The sequence below is a fragment of the Leptodactylus fuscus genome, chromosome 1 (genome assembly GCF_031893055.1).
Source record: "Leptodactylus fuscus isolate aLepFus1 chromosome 1, aLepFus1.hap2, whole genome shotgun sequence".
Lineage (NCBI taxonomy): Eukaryota > Metazoa > Chordata > Amphibia > Anura > Leptodactylidae > Leptodactylus > Leptodactylus fuscus.
The window spans coordinates 151,637,085-151,647,379 of NC_134265.1; the positions used below are offsets into that span (position 1 = coordinate 151,637,085).

Here is a 10,295-nt window from a genome sequence, read left to right on the forward strand (position 1 = left end):
AAAATGCCCCCTCACCTGATGAGGTTGCGCAATGGCACAACACTCTAGAAGCCTGCAACGCCCTATGAGTAGGGCCAAAGGCAGCAGCTTTAAGCGTCACTCAAACGGGTAGGTGAAGGAAAGTACAGACCAACTTCCACACAGGATTCGGCCAAAAGAAAACAGTGCTTGCCCGCATAAGATAATAGGTACTCCTTTATTGACACACTGTCAAGCGAGCACTGTTTTCTTTTGGCCGAATCCTGTGAGGAAGTTGGTCCGTACTTTCCTATGCCATCCATGTATGACTGTGTATATAGAGATAGCTAGAATTACTGATTGAATCTCCCCATCACTACATAGTTGTTTCTAAACAAAGAGTTGCTTGATAGCAAATTAGATTTCATCTTGAATAGGACAAAGACAGTACAGATAGAAAGTATTTGTATATGGCACACATAAAATCAGACTTGCACTAGGTTGACACTAACATTAGCACACCTAATCCGCTTAAAAAGCAGTTGCCAGCGGAAACTCACAGTCCCCAAAGACTATAATGGAGTCCAATGGGTTTCCGCCTGGTGTCTGCCCAAAATATGAAGAAAAATGCGGAGAAAAAGTCCTGCATTTTGAAAGTGGATTAAGGGAGGAAAACTCCGATTGGAGTTTGAACGTTGGTATGAAACCATGCTCATATAAGACAATGCACTATAACATTAGTAACATGGTAATGCCTTCATCACATATTTCTGTGGCTTGAGACTCATTCCATTAATTGGTGTCAATGATAATTCATCCGATTTCTTCTTTTCCAGACGGATTCTTTGCAGAATAATCGTCAACATAAAAAAAAAGTCCATTTCGGGCAATTTCTTCCCCCAAACATCTGCGGATTCCCATTCCAAAAATAATGACATTTTGAGCAATATGTTTATCCAGTTTTCCATCTTTATCCAAAAAGCGTTCTGGCTTAAAAAAGTCTGGATCTTCTCATAAAGCTCTAGAACATAGTTAAAATAAAATAAAAAACTTGTTAGTATATTTTTTTTTTCATTTTTTTTTTTAGCCAAAGCAAAGAGTAAATCCTAAAGGAAGGAAAAGTGCAAGGAATTCTTCATACAGTTTTTTGTAATTCATTTTTTTATGACTCCTTTTTAAGGGCGTAGGTTATATGTGTTTTAAGGTTAAGACCACATGTAGGTTCAAGCATCAGTAGAAAAACCTCAGCAAAAACATTTTTCTCCACAATGTGTGAATGAGGTTAACCCCTTAAGGATACAGCCTAGTCGTTTTTTTGTTTCAAATTTTGCTGTGTTTTTTTTCTTGAGCCAAAGCCAAGAGTGGCTACAGAATGAAAGGGAAATATATAGGAAGTACTTATACTTTTTCCTTGTAGTAAATCCACTCCAGGCTTTGGATAAAAAAAAAAAAAAAAAAGTGCAGCAAAATCTACAACACAAAGCTGTTTTTCTGCAACATGGGGCCTCAGCCTTAAAGACCAGGCCTCATTTTCAAAAATGACATGTGTCAATGCCGCTCTAATAGAACCCCCATATGTCGCCAAATTCTCAAATCTACACACTAAAATAATTTAAAACATAATTTATGGAGTCCCTTAACCCTTTCAGTGTTCCCCAAGAATTTAAACAAAATGGAAGTGAAATTTACACATTTCAATTTCTCTAATATATTCTTTTAGTCCTACAATGTATTCATTCACAAGGGGTTAAAAGAGAAAATACATCTCACAAGCTATATATTCACTCATAGATGCGAAAAGCTGACTTGTATCTTGTTGAAATCTCACACATTTTGTACAGTTTTATTCCAAATCTTGCCTTCTTTGATGGAATAAATTGCTTAAAGGGATCCTATCATTAAAACTCAATTTTTTCTGCCTACCACGTAAGAATAGCCTTAAGAAAGGCTATTCTTCTCCTACCTTTAGATGTCTTCTCCGCGCCGCCATATATAATCCAAACTCACCAAACTACATAAAATTTTAATAAAAATAGATTTTAAAAAAGGCTTCTATCTTGTATTTTGGGGCCACTCCTAGAATCGGCTTACATATACTTATTCACAATACTGACCAACATACTGCTATGTAGACTTAGTGGCTAGTACTGGTCTCTCCATTGTTCAGGTCTGCATGGGGACCGAAAGTCTGCCGCTAAAAAAGAGGTTACCCACATACACCTGCGGACCCCATAGACTATAATGCAGGACTTATATCTCCGGCAGAGTCTCCTATGGAAACTAAAATGTAGATGTAGCCTGAGAATTAAATTTTGCTTTTGTTCTGCTTTACCACCGAAAACCTACTTGCAAGCAAATCCTACAAACAAAATAAAATATGGTGAAAATACATGAAATGTTTTAATTGGGCATATTTAGATTTTAATAAAACAATGTGTTTAGACGGAGTGTCCCTTAAATGGCCATATGTTGATAATATGTTCCCAGCTGCAGGAAAATCAGTTCTAACTATGGAGAAATATTACTCTCCATATTTACACAATGACCCTATGAATCTCTTTGGACATGACCCCATTTTTCAAAAATGACAAATGTCACTTTATGCGGCAATAGCTTTGATATGCTTTAAAACTTACTCGATTGATATTTTTGCATTAAAAAAAATAGGAAATGTGATCATACAGAGGCGATATTTTTGTTGAGGGTTCAGTTTGGGACTGCCATTGTTAGGGCGGGAGCTATTTCTGGGACACAGGGACAGTATCCCAGGGACAGTTCTGGGACTGTTTTGGTCATCTATCTATCTATCTATCTATCTATCTATCTATCTATCTATCTATCTATCTATCTATCATCTTGCTACCTATGTGACTATGGTAAGATCTGACCATTTTTCTTTCCATGGTGTACACTGGGTTATTTGTTCTATTATTGCACTGGCCCTCTAGAGCTTTGGATCATTATCCTGATTGTATTACATACCAACTTTTGGCATGTTTGGCCATAAATATCTTATCGTTGAGGGCCAACACCACTTCCAGCTCCATAAAATACATGACACAAGGCCAATGTGGCCAAATACCGATCAGATATTTGTGGTCTAGCCTAAGCATAGGTCATACAAAACTAAAACATGCACAATCTCTTTAAGGAAACTGAACACTTGCCCAGAGTATGCGGAACGATTGGAGCTTTCAATACATTATCTTCATATAATATTAGTATGGTCAGAAATGTTTCATTATGTGTACATTCATACTCTGCATTTACTGTAGATGAGCTTCCATACTATCAAGTTTTCATGAAACACTTTTCTTCAGTTGGCTTGCATGGAGACAAATCCATAAGAATATTTGCATATATGTGATGGTTGTTTCATTCTGTCCAGAGCTAGCTCAATGTAAAAGTTGTGAGTTATGTTATCACATGTTAAAATATTGGGTATTGGAGCTCTATTGGGAAGTCTAAAACTAGCTGCGGTGGGAAGGGGTTAAGCTAAATATGTATGAAAACTAAAATCAAGTTTAATTTATTTACCTGCTCCAAAAATATCATTCACTGTAGATAGAATCTTAGCATCTGACAAAGCAGATAATTTATCTTCTGATTTTCTGTGGTTACAGCAGTATATTAATGTTTCAGTAATATCCGTATGTGACTCTGCAGTGGATTTAAAAAAATGCAAAAAACAAAAGTATGTAATTTTTTTTGGAAACCAGTAAGATAGAAGCTTTATTGCTGTAGATTGCTATTGACTCAGATGTATGAGGGATCTGTGAAAATGGAGGCACCTCTGATGCAAAACAGTATATAGTCCTAGCCATAAGTGTTGGCAGCCCTGAAATTTTTCTAGAAAATTATTACACATTTTCTTATACACATATTTATTTCCTTTGTGTGTATTTGAACACAAAAAAGGCAAATTGGATAATTTTGCACAAAACTCTAAAAATGGGTCAGGCAAAATTGGCACCTTTCGAAAATTGTTGGTAAATAACTTTGCTTCAAGCATGTGATGCTCATTCAAACGCAACGGTGGCAAGTAACAGGTGTGTGCAATATAAAAAGGACAGAAGTTGACGCAATCTTTGCATTGTGAGACTGTGTGTGCCACACTATGCATGGAGAAGCACAGACTGAATGATCAATATAAGTCATTGGGAGTTAATTATCAAATATAACTCTATACGGCTAAATTTTGCACAATTTGGGATCTCTTTCAGTTTTCTCACATAGAGAATTCTGACATAGTAAAACAGTGCAAACATTTCATCAATCCAAAGTAATGCAAAAGGGAGCAAAAAATGCACAGCACATGCCAAATTCAGGTGCAAACTTGTTGATAAATGTGCCCCATTGAGTCAATATTTAACGTCTGTCAAAAGGGTCTGCAACCAACTGACAGATGTTAAAGAGGACCTTTCACCTGGGGCATATGCGGTTTTATATACTGCTAGAAAGCCGACAGAATTCAGCATACTATCGGCTTTCACGTTCTGTGTGAAGAGCTATCGGTGTTGGTACCATAGATCTTCACTGTCAGAAGGGCATTTCTGACATTCAGTCAGGAACGCCCTTGCTCACAGTAGTGTCTATTGCGCTGTACTGTGACAGCAGTGAGGAGCACCTCCCTCCCCTCCTGATAGTACTCGTCCATAGACGAGTACTGGGGGGCGTTCCTCTCCGCTCAATGTCATCACTGGGCGGTAAGGAACGCCCTCTCTCACAGTACAGCATAATAGACGTGACAGTGAAGAACTACAGTACCCGCACCAATAGCTCTTCACCGAGGCATAGAACATGAAAGCCGATAGTGCTTTTACTGCACAGCGCTTACAGTTGTGTTTGGTGTTCCGTTTGGGGGGTCCCCATACGGACTCCCCGAACAGAATACTAAACGCATATGTGAACAAAGGGTAAGGCTGAGCAGCAAAATGTATGAGAAATATATAGGACGTCCATATGCTTCTACTTTCTTCTCAATCCACTCCTGGCTTTGTTTTAAAAAAAAGCATCAAAATCTGCAACAAAATACAGCTGCCTGAGGCCCCACATGGCAAAGCGGATGGGATTCTAGCGGAATCCCACATTGCGGAAAAATAGGTGCAGCACACATGCTGTAACTTCCAAAACCATCGCAGTTTTGCGGCTTGCCACATTAGGCTTTAGCCTAAGACCTCACGTTACCGAAAAGCAGAATTTTGTCTGCTGTGGAAAAGCAGCAAAAATCACTGCATTTTACAGTATCAGAAGAAGTAAATAAGATTCTGGCTAATCCATTCTACACATTGCAGAAAAAACCACAGAAGAAAAAACTACGTTTTCAAAAACACAGCATGTCAGTTTCACCTGCGGAACACATGCGTTTTCCCTATAGATTTCATAAGGGAAGAAAAATCACAGAAAAAATCACCGCAAAAACGCAATGAAAAATGATGTAGAAAAAAAACATGATGCATTTCTGCTGAAATGTGCGGTCTTGGGCTGAATTTCTACTGTAAGCCTTAAGGATTGGAACATCATTATTACAAACCTTGTCATAGGACTCGTAATGTTCTTCGATACGATTTTTAGTGAAGTTGTTAAATTTTTCAATTGCTTGTAATAGTGCTTTTACTCCAGGCAAAGGGAAAAAGTGCAGTATTGGAATAAAGTCCGCTGGGGCAGCAGAACCTGATGCCTGTAGGGCATCTTCATTTATCTGATTGATGCTAAGAAACTCTTCATCATGATGTCTGTAGCGCTTTCTATAACATAACACGCAGACAATGCTAGCTACAGAATAGGTGATATTATCTGATGGACAGGTTATGGACTCTAGATTTTAAGGACACGTTGATCCAGGGTTTTTATACTGACTGCCAGATTTGGAGTCGGGAAGGAATTCCCCCCCCCCCACCTGAAATGGGGCAATTGACATGAGCCTCATGGGGTTTTTTGCCTTCCCCTGGATCAACACTGTAGGGATTGTAGGGTTATAGGTTGGTCTTGATGGACTAATGTCTTTATCCAACCTCATCTACTATGTAACTATGTAACTATGTATGTACAGTCCTATGAAAAAGTTTGGGCACCCCTATTAATCTTAATCATTTTTAGTTCTAAATATTTTGGTATTTGCAACAGCCATTTCAGTTTGATATATCTAATAACTGATGGACACAGTAATATTTCAGGATTGAAATGAGGTTTATTGTACTAACAGAAAATGTGCAATATGCATTAAACCAAAATTTGACCGGTGCAAAAGTATGGGCACCTCAACAGAAAAGTGACATTAATATTTAGTAGATCCTCCTTTTGCAAAGATAACAGCCTCTAGTCGCTTCCTGTAGCTTTTAATCAGTTCCTGGATCCTGGATAAAGGTATTTTGGACAAACAATTCAAGTTCAGTTAAGTTAGATGGTCGCCGAGCATGGACAGCCCGCTTCAAATCATCCCACAGATGTTCAATGATATTCAGGTCTGGGGACTGGGATGGCCATTCCAGAACATTGTAATTGTTCCTCTGCATGAATGCCTGAGGATTTGGAGCGGTGTTTTGGATCATTGTCTTGCTGAAATATCCATCCCCGGCGTAACTTCAACTTCGTCACTGATTCTTGAACATTATTCTCAAGAATCTGCTGATACTGAGTGGAATCCATGCGACTCTCAACTTTAACAAGATTCCCGATGCCGGCATTGGCCACACAGCCCCAAAGCATGATGGAACCTCCACCAAATTTTACAGTGGGTAGCATGTGTTTTTCTTGGAATGCTGTTTCTTTTTGGACGCCATGCATAACGCCTTTTTTTTATAACCAAACAACTCAATTTTTGTTTCCAAAATGAAGCTGCCTTGTCCAAATGTGCTTTTTCATACCTCAGGCAACTCTATTTGTGGCGTACGTGCAGAAACGGCTTCTTTCTCATCACTCTCCCATACAGCTTCTATTTGTGCAAAGTGCGCTGTATAGTTGACCGATGCACAGTGACACCATCTGCAGCAAGATGATGCTGCAGCTCTTTGGAGGTGGTCTGTGGATTGTCCTTGACTGTTCTCACCATTCTTCTTCTCTGCCTTTCTGATATTTTTCTTGGCCTGCCACTTCTGGGCTTAACAAGAACTGTCCCTGTGGTCTTCCATTTCCTTACTATGTTCCTCACAGTGGAAACTGACAGGTTAAATCTCTGAGACAACGTTTTGTATCCTTCCCCTGAACAACTATGTTGAACAATCTTTGTTTTCAGATCATTTGAGAGCGGGCTGTCCATGTTCGGCGACCATCTAACTTAACTGAACTTGAATTGTTTTGTAGAAAGAAATGGTCCAAAATACCTTCATCCAGGATCCAGGAACTGATTAAAAGCTACAGGAAGCGACTAGAGGCTGTTATCTTTGCAAAAGGAGGATGTACTAAATATTAATGTCACTTTTCTGTTGAGGTGCCCATATTTTTGCACCGGTCAAATTTTGGTTTAATGCATATTGCGCATTTTCTGTTAGTACAATAAACCTCATTTCAATCCTGAAATATTACTGTGTCCATCAGTTATTAGATATATCAAACTGAAATGGCTGTTGCAAACACCAAAATATTTAGAACTAAAAATGATTAAGATTAATAGGGGTGCCCAAACTTCTTCATAGGACTGTAACTATGATCAATGTAGCCCTTTTCAGAATTCTTTAGCAGTGTTTCCACTAGTCCTTCGGATTCTGCAGACACAAACTCTTCATAACAGCTCAAAGATGATGAAGATCTTATTGATTTTGAAAATTCTCTCAATGATGTTTTTGCTATCTTTTTATGGAGTTTCCAGGAATCTCCAAAATGTTCGGAGAACGCCATACTATTTCCATCACTAGCTGAGCTTAAAGTGTAAAGTTTGGGACGCCCAGCAAATTGCTCTCCTTACTTCAGTAACACCTTTTTGACAGTCTCCAGGCCACTGACTACCACCACCGGCACCATTCCTAACTTTAGAAGGAAAATATCCCCATACCTCTCCTTCATTTTAATAAATGACATGTGAGGAAGTTTTTCTAACTGTAATATGTTTCCCAGAATTGGTAATCCCCAAGGACCAGGGGGAAGCTTTCCTTTTCTCCAGATTTTCTGGAGAAAAGTCAATAGCGACAAAGTGATCTCCACATTAGTGAAAAAATACATGTTGAATAATCCTCCTAAAAAAAATAAAAGATTTTGTAAGAGAGTAGAGTGATTTATTAGAAAAGATGATATTTACATCACAAATATAGAAAATTTCAGAAAAAATGGGCTGCTATATTATGGTATTTGTGCCAGAATTCTAGCACACTTTTTCCTATGTTGCACTTTTTGTATGTGCCTAAATAATAGAGTGACATTCGCCATTTTTGTACTACTTTTCTCCTAGCCTACCTTTTTACAAAAGCGGCTTGTTATACGGGCATGGTTTAGATGGCACATAGTACTCCTAAACCTGTGTGACAGAGGACAGAGCCTTCTTCTTCCATCTGTTTCTTCTCTGCAGGCTCTGGCACAGGAGACAGCCTAAGGCTGAGGAATCACGTTGCAGAAACACAACTTTTTATGTTGCAGATTTTGCCGCTTTTTTTGAGCCAACTTTAAGGTTAGTAGCAAATTCTACCACTGCAACAATCTGGGACCCAGTTTATAAAATTAGATTGAATATTACCAATTTATAACTACTCTTTGAATAAAGTTTTGGATCCAATTTAGTCTAAGGCCCCACATTATGGAAACGCAGAGTTTTTCTGTTGTAGATGTTGCTACGGTTGAGCCAGGAATGACTTGAAAAGGAATGGAAAATATAAAGGAAGCACATATATTTCTTCCTTCTGTTAAATTCGTTACTGACTTTGACTCAAAAAACCACCGTAAAAAAGGCCAAAAAATCTGCATTTCAGCAATGTGGGGCCTTAGCCTTAAAGTATTACTATCCGAACCCAATGGGCCTTAGCTTGTGAAATAATGGCACGTGAGGAACAGAATCAATGCTTTTAAAAAAAAGTATATGACATGTAATGACTGCCCCATCCAGTTCTCTGCTTACCACTTCATAATACCCCAGTGAACTGGGCACATGCAGTTCTATATACTGCTGGAAAGCTGACAGTGTGCTGAATTCAGCGCACTATCGGCTTTCCCGATCTGGGCCCGGTGTAAAGCGCTATTGGTCCCGGGACCGTAACGCTTTAGTGTCAGTAGGGCGTTTCTGACACTTAGCCAGGGACGCCCTTCTGCTCAGCAGCGCCTATCGCACTGTACTGTGGAGCGGGTAGGAACGCCCCCTCCCTCTGCTCACACAGCTCGTCCATAGACGAGTATTATCAGGAGAGGGAGGGGGGAGTTCCTCCCCGCTCCACAGTACAGCGCGATAGGCGCTGCTGGGCAGAAGGGCATCCCAGGCTAAGTGTCAGAAACGCCCTTCTGACTGTAAAGCACTACGGTACCGGGACCGATAGCGCTTTACACCGGGCACAGATCGGGAAAGCCGATAGTGCGCTGAATTCAGCGCACTGTCAGCTTTCCAGCAGTATATAGAACTGCATGTGCCCGATCTGATGAAAGGTCCTCTTTAACATGATTTTCCCTTCATAAAATCATGCAGTCTATTGTGGTGACTATATAATTATCTAAAACATACTTATCAATAGAGCAATATGATCTTTAAAAGGGATTATCCCAAAAAACATTTCTGCTGAGATCAACCAGTAATGTGCCGTTTGTTAAGATGTCACTACGGGGCCTGTGAATGGCTGCAGTGGTCAACTCACACAAATGGGACATTACTGCAACGTGTCAAATTATGCAACACCTTTTCATTGCACAGTAAAAGATGCTAATTCTAATTGCAATGAAATCTACAACAAAAGTGCCATATTTTGTGTGTGTTTTTTCTTGCGGATTTCCATCACTAATACTGCATGTTCTCTACTGCAGTGTCTGAGTCGCAACCAAAAAGCATTGTCCAAGCCGCAACCAAAAAACACAGTGAAAAAGACCGCAGCGGAAACAAATTGTGTTTTTTCAAGAGCGCTTTTCACAGAAACTCAATTTTCCTCTGCAGGCTCTCTGTGCCGATTATACCTATACAGAAATCACCAGCATTTCTGTAGGTATGATTGACATGCTGCAATTTGCAAAAACTTTATGTTTTAGAAAACACAGCATTTCCACTGCAGATTTTTTTCTGCAATGAGTGAATGGGATTAAACAGAATCCTATCTACTTTGTAGGGACTGTATTATGCAGCGTTTTTTGCCATGCCGTTTCCACCACGGCCTTAAAACGCTGCGTCTCAGCCTAAAAGCAGGATGAGTTTGGAAGAGCACCCCCTTCGATGG

At 39.4% G+C, this 10,295-nt stretch overlaps 1 pseudogene; it reads right to left on the reverse strand.

Moving 5' to 3' along the window:
* Positions 1 to 695: 695 nt before the first annotated feature.
* Positions 696 to 8,115, reverse strand: LOC142208418 (cytochrome P450 1A1-like; annotated as a pseudogene).
* Positions 8,116 to 10,295: the final 2,180 nt, after the last annotated feature.